The sequence below is a fragment of the Nicotiana tabacum genome, chromosome 20 (genome assembly GCF_000715075.1).
Source record: "Nicotiana tabacum cultivar K326 chromosome 20, ASM71507v2, whole genome shotgun sequence".
In the NCBI taxonomy this organism is placed as follows: domain Eukaryota; kingdom Viridiplantae; phylum Streptophyta; class Magnoliopsida; order Solanales; family Solanaceae; genus Nicotiana; species Nicotiana tabacum.
The window spans coordinates 155,784,626-155,794,849 of record NC_134099.1 but is presented as its reverse complement, the minus strand read 5'-3'; positions in this window follow the sequence as shown (position 1 = coordinate 155,794,849).

The window sequence follows — 10,224 nt, the reverse complement described above, 5'->3', positions numbered from 1 at the left end:
TGCTAGTTAATTTTGTTCTAATGTAGTGTTAGTGATCGGATTTTGTTTTGTTTAGTTTTTCTTATTCTTTTTAGTGTAATTTCGTTTTTAGCATAAGTTTGGTGAAGGGGCTGTGTTTTGAATGTTTGGAATGGTGTTGTTGGTGGGTGATGGTTAAAAAAAGTGTGGAATATGTGGGTGTAGTAGATAGTTGAATTGGGGAAGTTTTCTTGATTCCCTTGGGGCCATGAACATGAAGAAAATGCCTTGCCCACAATGTGTTTGAGAAATTGCCTCAATGGTGATATAAGGAGATGTTGTGACATGGTTGTGGTGAAGTCTCAGTAACCACCCATAGTCACACATTTTAGGCTCATCCTAATACGCGTTTCTATGTTTTGACAGGTATTATAAGTTCAGCCCGTAAGAGACGAAACACCGGGTCCTCTGCTAGTGGCCCAAGAGGCTCCTCACGAGCTAGGGGCCAAACCAGTGCACCACGGTTTGATAGCACTCGGTTCATCTCTGCAGAAGTATAGGCACGGTACAATCAGAAACTTGCCAAGAAGTTACTCCATGAGGTCCATATCGACAGGAAGGCTTTGGTGAAGGAATGCCCCAATATGTTTGATGAGCTACGGAGGTGTTAGCTGGACATCTTCTTTGAGGCTCCCGAGGAAGCCAATATTCAGCTAGTGAGGGAGTTCTATGCAAACCTTCCAGAACACGAGGACAAGGTTGTGAGTGTGCGCAACACCCCGGTTAATGCTGCTATAGAGGTCATCCGCAGGGTGTATCGCCTCCCCGCATTCACGAGTGATGATCATTACATCATGGCTAGTCGCCCGATGGTTGACTGGGATAGAATTCTGGAGGTCATCTGTATACCTGGCAGACAGCCCAATTGGGTAGCACAACCGACGACTCTGCATTCCAAGTCTCTTACTTGGGAGGCCAAATGTTAGCTCACTGTCATCACCACTCGGTTTCTACCATCCAGCAATACCACCGATGTAAATGGGCCATGGGCCGCTATGATCTACTGCTTCATGACTCACCAAGGGTTTGATGTCGCCCGAGTCCTCTCTGAAGAAATGTTCATCCAACCGCCCGAACTAAGCAAAGGCCACTACTTACCTTTGCTTGTCACCCGTATATGCCGCCTTGCTAATGTTCCTGAGAACTCCCGAGTTGATGGGAAATTACCTATAAAAACCCCTTTTCGGGCGAGAAAAATTGGGCAAGAGGGAAGAGAGCCAGTACGACGCAATGATGACTCATCTGATGAGTCTGAGTCTGAGGATAATTCTGATGCTGCTGAAGCTACTAAGATCACATCCCCTCATAGAGAGGACGAGACAGGATCGTCACAGCCACGCCAGAGCACTCGGATGGATGCTTTGGAGCGGGAAATGACTGGACTACGGACCTCCGTCACTGACTTGGGGTCCCGCATGGATGCTGTGGCTGACCGACACGTGAAGTCAGAAAAGAAATTCATGGGTTGGTTGAGAGCACTGGGTCGCGCCTGCAACATGAACCCAGACACAATTTCAGATCAAGAGTGACCCTTCAGGGAAGTTTCTTTACCTCACTGCTTTTTATATTGTCAAGCCATGGGGACATGTCTTAATTTTAAGTGTGGGGTGGGGGACTTCGTTGTATGTTGTACTTGTGAATATTATCTATTTGTTGTTCTTGGTTTTGTTTTGTGTTATTGACTTTAGAAATAGAGTAACAGTTTTTTTAGGAAGTGAAAATAGAAGTGACTTATCCCGACGATGGATCTCTTTCGGCGGGGTTCTTGATAGACTAAGTCGAGAGAAAAAAAATTGAAATATAAAGACTCTTCCTAATGACGGATTCTTTAGACAATTTTCTTGAGAGAAGCTAATCTATAGAAAACACCAAAAAGATTTTTTTTATTTCTTAGGTAGTGTAGTAACTCCCCCTTGGTTTTTCTTTGGGCCACGATTCTTTTCCAAGGGTTTAGCTTGAACCGGATATAGGTAGATTTTTTTGTTTTTGGTTAGGATTAATGGGTGACGAGCTTAAAATTGAAGAAGAAAAACCCTTAGTGTTCTTACACCCGAACACGATAGACGCTAGAGTGTAGCGCTTAGCTTCAAGGGTTGAATCTTGTTTAAGTGCCTTAAAAATTGTATGTTTGTACCTAACTTGAACACTCAAAAGAGAATGTTTTGATAAACTAATCCGGAGTGAGTCATGTGCCATGTGGGTGTGAGTATCATTGTATTCCATGCTGTACATTTGATGCCTAGAACTTGCCCTGTGTGTTTGCAAAGTGAAATAATAGCTTCATTCGATTTTAGAAGTGATATAGGCATTTCTTTGTTGAGCCAGACATATAAAGTGAATCCACATGAATGCATTACATCTTAGTTAACCCCATTGAGCCTATAAGCCTGTTTCTTTGACAACCACAATGTGAACCTTAACCACTTGTTTGAAGAGCCTGCTGTTTGAACCAATTTCCCTCCCTCTCACTAAGCACTAGATTGGTATTGAGATTATGTAAAAACAAAAGTGTGGGGTGGTGGTTTGGTTTTTGAAGTGGAACCATGGAAATAGATAAAAGGTGCAGAATGTGAAGCGTAAAAAGAAAAGCACCACGAAAAAAAAAGTTCATATATTTTGTAGTGATTAATAAGTGGTAGCTTGTACCAATTGCACCTAATGTATGAGGATGTTTAAATAAATGTGGTGGGGTGTTGGCTTACAAAATGATGATTTTTAAATTCAATGTAATTGTATTAAAAGTGCTTAGGGAGATTAATCATTATATCCAAATGTATCCTACCCGTCCCTTAGCCTACATTACAACCAAATAAAGTCCTATTGATCTTAGACTGAGTGGGGCTCGATTAGTCGAGTACTACACTAGGGGCAAGCCTATGGTGCATCTTTGTGGCATGTGAATGTTCTTTTTGGAGAGTGAGCGAATTCTGTCTATTTGAGTTCCTAATTGTTATCACTATCATTATATATATGGAACTACTCTCTTGTGTGATGTGAGGGCATGTGATTCACAAAGGAAAGGTGCATCTTGACTATTGTGTAGAGTGGTTTGAGTAAGTGCAAATGTTACAGGGTACGAAAAACTTGATTTTTGAGGTAAAAGATGTTCACTACTAGGTGTAACTCTTGTGAAATGTTCATGGCGTGAGTCGTTGAGGGAAAATCATAGGGGTATTGATAATAGGCTATATGGTTGTTATTTACACCATAATTGCCCATGCTTTGTTGTTGTTTTATAATGTAAGTTGCCAATAAAATGCTTCAATTAATGCTATTTGGTTTCACAGAGAATATAATATGTGAGGAAGAAACATAAAGTATTTAGAGGCAATAACGTGAAAAAAACACCCACTCAAGAAGTACCCAAACACAAAAGAGCAAAAAGAGAAGGAACGCGGAGACAAAAAGGCCCAGCATACTCACTGCGGTTGCCACCGCGGTCCGCACCGCGGTTGGAGTCAGTGTTCTCCTCGGTCAGCGCCGCGGCCGCGGCGGCATATTCACAGTCCAGAAATTTAAGGGGCCAAAGTGTCAATTCGGAAAAGCTTTTGTAAAACCCTTATAAGATGTAGGAAACTCGCCCAAGAAAGGAGAGACTTATTTTGAGATTACTTTTGCAAGAAGAACAAGTGTGAGAGATCACCCAAAACATCATAGTTCTTATTCTCTTCTATTTTTCTTGCAATTTTCCATTATGAATATTTTCGTAGTTTATTCTTACGTTGTCATGAGTAACTAAATACTTTAATCTAAGGCTTTGGTGAAACCCGTTGGGGATGGCTTGGTTGTTATATTAATATAGTTTGAATTAGTTGTTAATCTTTATTTGTTCATCTACGTTTTGATTGTGGTTAGTTGAAAGGGCCCTCAATTATCCGTTCCTATTTATTATGTATCTTCTTGAGAGAGAGTACATATTTAGGTAGTTGTTTGAACAACATCACTCTCGGAGTATAGACGAGAGTCATAACCTAGGGTTTAGAGATTGGATTAGAGATAACGATACCTCGGGTGCAATCTAAAAGAACGGTAATGTGAATCTAGCTAGCGTAGCTTGAGAGAGTGCGTCTAGTAAATTATCATAATTGCTTGAGAGAGATTTATGATAGCCGGAGAGTTCTTGATTGATAGAAACAACTAAGGCATCGCTATAAGAAACGTACTTCCAAGGAAATCACCAATGGGGGAAACCATTACCTTAGACCTTATTCCAACTGTTTACACATCAAGCATAGTTAATTTTCAGCTGTTAATTATTTTCAGACTTTAGTTGTTAGAAATATCATCAATTTTGAATTACAAGTTTGGGGAAATTGATTCTGTGAATTTTGTAAATCCGTCAAAAGTAATTGATAGGTTAATTCTCTGTGGTTCGACTCTGGACAGAATTACTCAGATTATATTTGCTACGTCCGTGTGTGTCTTTGTATAAGGCATAGTTTGACGTTATCAACCTTGGTGAGTTTGGTTACACGATATATAATCCAATTGAGAAGAAGGTCGTGAGAAGCCGTGATGTTATCTTCGTGGAGGATCAAACCATTGAAGATATTAACAAAGCGGAGAAGCTAAAATCTCCAAGTTCTGAAGGTTTAGTCAATCTTGATCAAGTTCCTCATACAGATGCGGATGACGTTGGTGGGCTCAATGATGATGGTGATGCCCAGAACCATAATCCAGATCAGCATATTGATGGTGATGGTGATGGTGATAACAATGCTAATATTGATGATGTAGATGTTCCTACTCACAAAGCTGTGGATGAGCTAGATATTCCACTCAGGAGGTCCTCTAGACCTCGTACTCCTTCCTCCCGTTATTCACCCAATGAGTATGTATTACTCACTGATGGGAGAGAACCTGAATGTTATGTGGAGGCCATAGAAGATGAGCACAAGGATCAATGGATTGAAGCCATGTAAGATGAGATGAAATCTCTGCATGAGAACCATACTTATGAGTTAATGAAATTGCCTAAGGGCATGAGAGCTTAGAAGAACAAGTGGGTGTTCAAAGTTAAAGCTGAAGAACATATGAAGCCCAAATACAAAGCTAGATTGGTTGTCAAGGGATTTGGTCAAAGGAAAGGTATTGACTTTGACGAAATATTTTCTCCTGTCATGAAAATGTCCTCCATTCGGACAGTTCCTGGTTTGACTGCCAGTCTTGATTTGGAGATTAAGCAGATGGATGTGAAGACTGCTTTTCTTCACGGTGACTTAGAAAAGGAGATTTATATGGAACAACCTGAAGTCTTCAAGGCAAAAGGTAAAGAAAATCTTGTATGCAAACTTAAGAAGAGTCTATATGGATTGAATCAAGCTCCCAGACAGTAGTACAAGAAGTTTGAGTCTGTTATGGGAGAGCACGACTACAAGAAGACTTCTTCAGATCACTGTGTCTTTGTACAAAGATTTTCTGATGATGATTTTATCATCCTCTTGCTATATGTGGATGATATGTTGATTGTGGGCATGAATGCTCCCAAGATTGACGAGTTGAAAAAATAGTTGAATAAGTCTTTTGCAATGAAAGACTTGGGTCATGCTAAGCAAATTTTGGGCATGAGAATTACTCGTTCGAGAAATAAAAGAAAGCTTTACTTGTCACATGAGAAGTATATAGAACGTGTACTGGAGCGCTTCAATATGAAAAGTGCTAAGTTGGTTTGCACACTCCTTCATGGTCATCTGAAGTTGAGCAAGAAGATGTGTCCTACAACAATGGAGGAAAAAGAGAGAATGACCAAGATTCCTTATTCCTCTGCCGTCAAAAGTTTGATGTATGCAATGGTATGCACTCGACCAGATATTGCTCATGCAGTCGGTGTTGTTAGCAGATTCCTTGAAAATCCTGGAAAGGAACATTGGGAAACAGTCAAGTGGATACTCAGGTACCTAAGAGGTACTGTAGGAGATTGCTTGTGTTTTGGAGGATCTAATTCAATCTTAAAGGGCTACACCGCTGCTGATATGGCAGGTGATCTTGATAATCGTAAATCTACTACGGGATACCTGTTCACATTTTCAGGTGAGCTATCTCATGGAAGTCGAAGTTGCAGAAGTGTGTCGCACTGTCTACAACTGAAGCGAAGTATATTGTGTCTACTGAAGCAGGCAAAAAGATGAGATGGCTCAAGAGATTTCTTCAATAACTTGGATTGTGACAGATGGAGTATGTTGTCTATTGCGACAGTCAGAGTGCAATAGACCTAAGCAAAAACTCCATGTACCATGCAAGAACAAAACACATCTACGTCAGATATCATTGGATTCGTGAGCAAGTGGAGAACGAATCACTTCAAGTCAAAAAGATTCACATGAGTGAAAATTATGCTGATATGTTGACCAAGGTGGTACCAAGAGACAAGTTCGAACTATGCAAAGAACTTGTCGGCATGCACTCAGACTAGAAGACAGTACTACCTCCTCTAGATGAATGAGATTGGAGGGGGAGATTGATATGGTATCCATCTCATTCAAGTGATTTGGTAGCCAATTTGGTTGACTTGGTTTGGTTTGGCAGCCAACCTTGTTGACATTGTGAAAAGTGTGTGCAAATTATAAAATATTGTAGGCTTTAGAGAGTGAGTTTTTGGCTATAAAAAGAGAGCTTTAACACTCATTTCTACACACCAACAAAGAGAGAAAAGAGAGAGCAAGTTATTCCATAAACTATAAGAAAATAGTTTGTGAAGAAAAATAGAGTGTGAGAGATATTGTAGTGAGGTAGAAAAAGCAAAAGAGTGTTTATTTCTTTTGAGGGTGCAGTGGTCTTAGGAGTATTTTTACTCGTTAATGTCAGACCTCCTTTTTACCTACACCCCCGTAAAGGGCGTAAAGAGTTTTTCCAATTAAAGGACAATCGAAACGGGATCATATTATTAAAAGATTCAGAGTCGCCACTTGGGAGAATTTTATGGTGTCCCAAGTCACCGGTTGAATCCCGAATCGAGGAAAAGCTAGACTCTATATTACAGTCCGTGAACCAGAAATCTGGGTAAGGAATTCTGTTAACCCGGGAGAAGGTGTTAGGCATTCCCGAGTTCCGTGGTTCTAGCTTAGTCGATCAACTGTTGTAATTTGCCTATTATCTGATTTTTATACATGTTTTAACATATGGTTCAATTTTAAGTTTTTAACCGCTTTTATTTAATTTTAAAAAAAATTCAACGTCACATAAAAAAGCGTTTTGAACCGCGTCACATAAATGCGCACCCGCAGTCCGCAACACATTTTATATAACAATGTTAGGATTTGGATTTAGGTCACATAAATGCGCACCCGAATTTAGGAAGGTAGATTGTTGAAATAACGCGCCTAAAGCAACTACGTGTTGTTAACTTTACGAGGGCCATGGGAATTCGCTAAACGGCGCGCCTCAATTTCCAAAAAATTATGATTCATCAAGTGATGACCATAGGTTATATGATTCAAATGTGTGAATGGTACGCCTCAAAATTATTCAACTAAAAGAATTAGGGAGATGCGTAATGAAAACTAATTTGAAATTAAATACTCCAACCACACCCCGAAAACAGTACCCTTGATTTAATTATGTGCCTAAAGCTTGATCACCATATTCATAAATTGTTTGTTCTCTTCCTGTGCTTGAGACCAATTGTATGTGTTTAAAAACTTGCAAAACGGTTTACGTATAAAGTTAGGGAGAAATTTTAGTTAATATGAATACCATTTGTTTTATGAAATAACCATCACTCCACCTAGTGCAAACTCAACTTTGTATATCCTCTCTTAAAATGCCGAAATCAGTACTCATAAAATCTGTTCGTACTATGTACACATTTGGCATTTGCCTATTTATCAACATCACAATTTTAATCATATACAATGCACCGAAAGTTTTACACAATTAAGCAATCATTACTTCAATCCATACGAGCTCATCACATGAACCAAAACCGCCTTCCACATAACTTCTACACATTCATTTCTAGTCCAAGTCCTAACCATTCTGTTAATTTGCTTATGACGATTTTGTTTTAGACGAATAAAATCAAGCCAATTGTTGTCCAAACTTGTGAAAACTATTTACACCTACCAAATCTATACCTTGTAATAATGTTGACATCACTTTGTTATAAGAAACGGGCTAATTGCACTCCTAAACTAAAATAGGCAATTTATTATCAAGAAGGAGAAATAGTCTACAAATTGATTTGATAGGCAAATTCACACTACATCTACCGTGAATACAAAATTGAACCTCTCCGAATATCCCAATACTTTAAACATAATGGACCTTATCAATTTACCTCTAACTTATGGTTATCACAATAGCTGTTCTCATACAAGATTACATACAAACAAAAACACTTATCTCAGCTGGAATTAAAGATGCTTGACGAAGTATCCTAATGTAGTTCCTTGATAGTCCCATACTACCATACACTTAGCTAACATAGCTTAAACACAAAAAAAACTTAGTTAATGATCAACATTCTATCAAGTTTCCTTTCTCAGCAGTTCAAAACCAGCTATAACCACAAGAGTTTCAGAGGCAAGTAAAATTACTATAGGGCTATACTGACTTCAAAGAGGCAAGCTGACTAATAGCTACCATATTAAGCATACGACATGTCAATTAACTAAAAAAAAATAAAATTGAAACTAAACTAATAGATTTGAATGTGCAGAAAACTCATTTGGAACTCCAGCTTTCATTTCATTTCAATACCAAAACCTTGTGTGAGATATTCTAAAAACATGTACCGGGAAGTAAAGATGAAATAGATGGGTGAGGATTTCAGCAGTAACAGCAGTAAAGTAGAATTCAGTAGCAACAGGTGACCCAATTTCAAACTAAAAAATGACTCAGTTTTGATCGAACAGCAAACCAGATTCAATAATCTTTCGATGAAATTGACTCAAAATCAAGGAGACAGTGAATAAAATGCAGAATCTGCCCAGACTTTTTCAACGCGAAACAGATTCAGGCCCTTTATCACACTTAATGAACCACAGATGCCTTAACAAGTTGAAATTTAAAAATCGGAATCAATGGAACCACAGATCCCAGCTGCCTCTCTGTGTATATGAATTTAGTCTCTCTCCTTTCTCTGAGGCCTGTCCCCCATTATATACCTCATCAACCAGCCCTTTCCAGCTTCTCATTTCTTTAAAAAATGTATTCTTTCAGCTTCTGAAAATGTCTCCCATGTTCTCTTACTTTCCAGCTCTAAAAGGGTATCAAGCTGACCACTGTCAGTTTCCTTTTTTATTTTTAATTCACTCAACTAGCCTAGTGCTTTTTTTATTAATTTAGCAGTGCGCCACTACCATTTGTTGTCAGACTTAATTAGTAACCACTCGCGCTAAAAACTATTGAACTAATCCTAATTGTTCTAACTAAGTGAAAAACGAGATGTAATTTCAGAGTCTTAAACAAACTGATATCCCAATTTGTACAAAACAAATCCACAAAACCAATCTAAAGAAATAAACAATGAACAGAAATAATTTATACCAGAGGACTGATCGAATTTCAATTGAAATTGATCAAAAAAAAGAAAAAGAGAAGATGGACATGACCATTTAATCAAATAAACACAAAAAACACGGAAGAACGTACCGATTGAACTGGAAAAAAAATCCGGTATCTTGACTTTCCGATTCCATCGCCAAATAATGTTAGTCACTTGTTCTTTATCAAAACAAGTGAGTAACACTATTTTGTGACGAACTCGGCTCTAAAATTATCAACAGTCTTGAGTTCAGGTTTGGCCCTTGGGTTTAAGATTTGAGTAGATTGAATTCCGTTCGAAGAAAACTGGTCATGGATTAGGGAATAGGGGAGTGAGGGGGTTCTACAGTGTGAATTTGGGGTTGATTGGGTAGGCTAGGATTTGGGGTCGGATCTTCGATCCAAGATTCGAAGAATCACGGGGTGATTCGAGGAAAAAGGAGTGGGCATTTGGCATGAGGGGAGTGAGGGGGTTCTACGGTGTAATTTTGGAAGGGATTGGACCACCGGAACCGTCGTGAGGCGATTTCCGGTGGCGGAAGGCGGTGGGGCTAAGCGGTGAGACAGGGGTGTCTCTAAAGACGAGTGGAAAGGGGTGTTTTGGTATATTAAAATAGTGATTAGATTAGGGCCGTTGGATGATGAGAATTCAACGGCCATGATGGATCCTTTAATGAGAACGAGGTCATTTGGCCGGTTGGGGTGGGACTGGGTCGAGCAAAG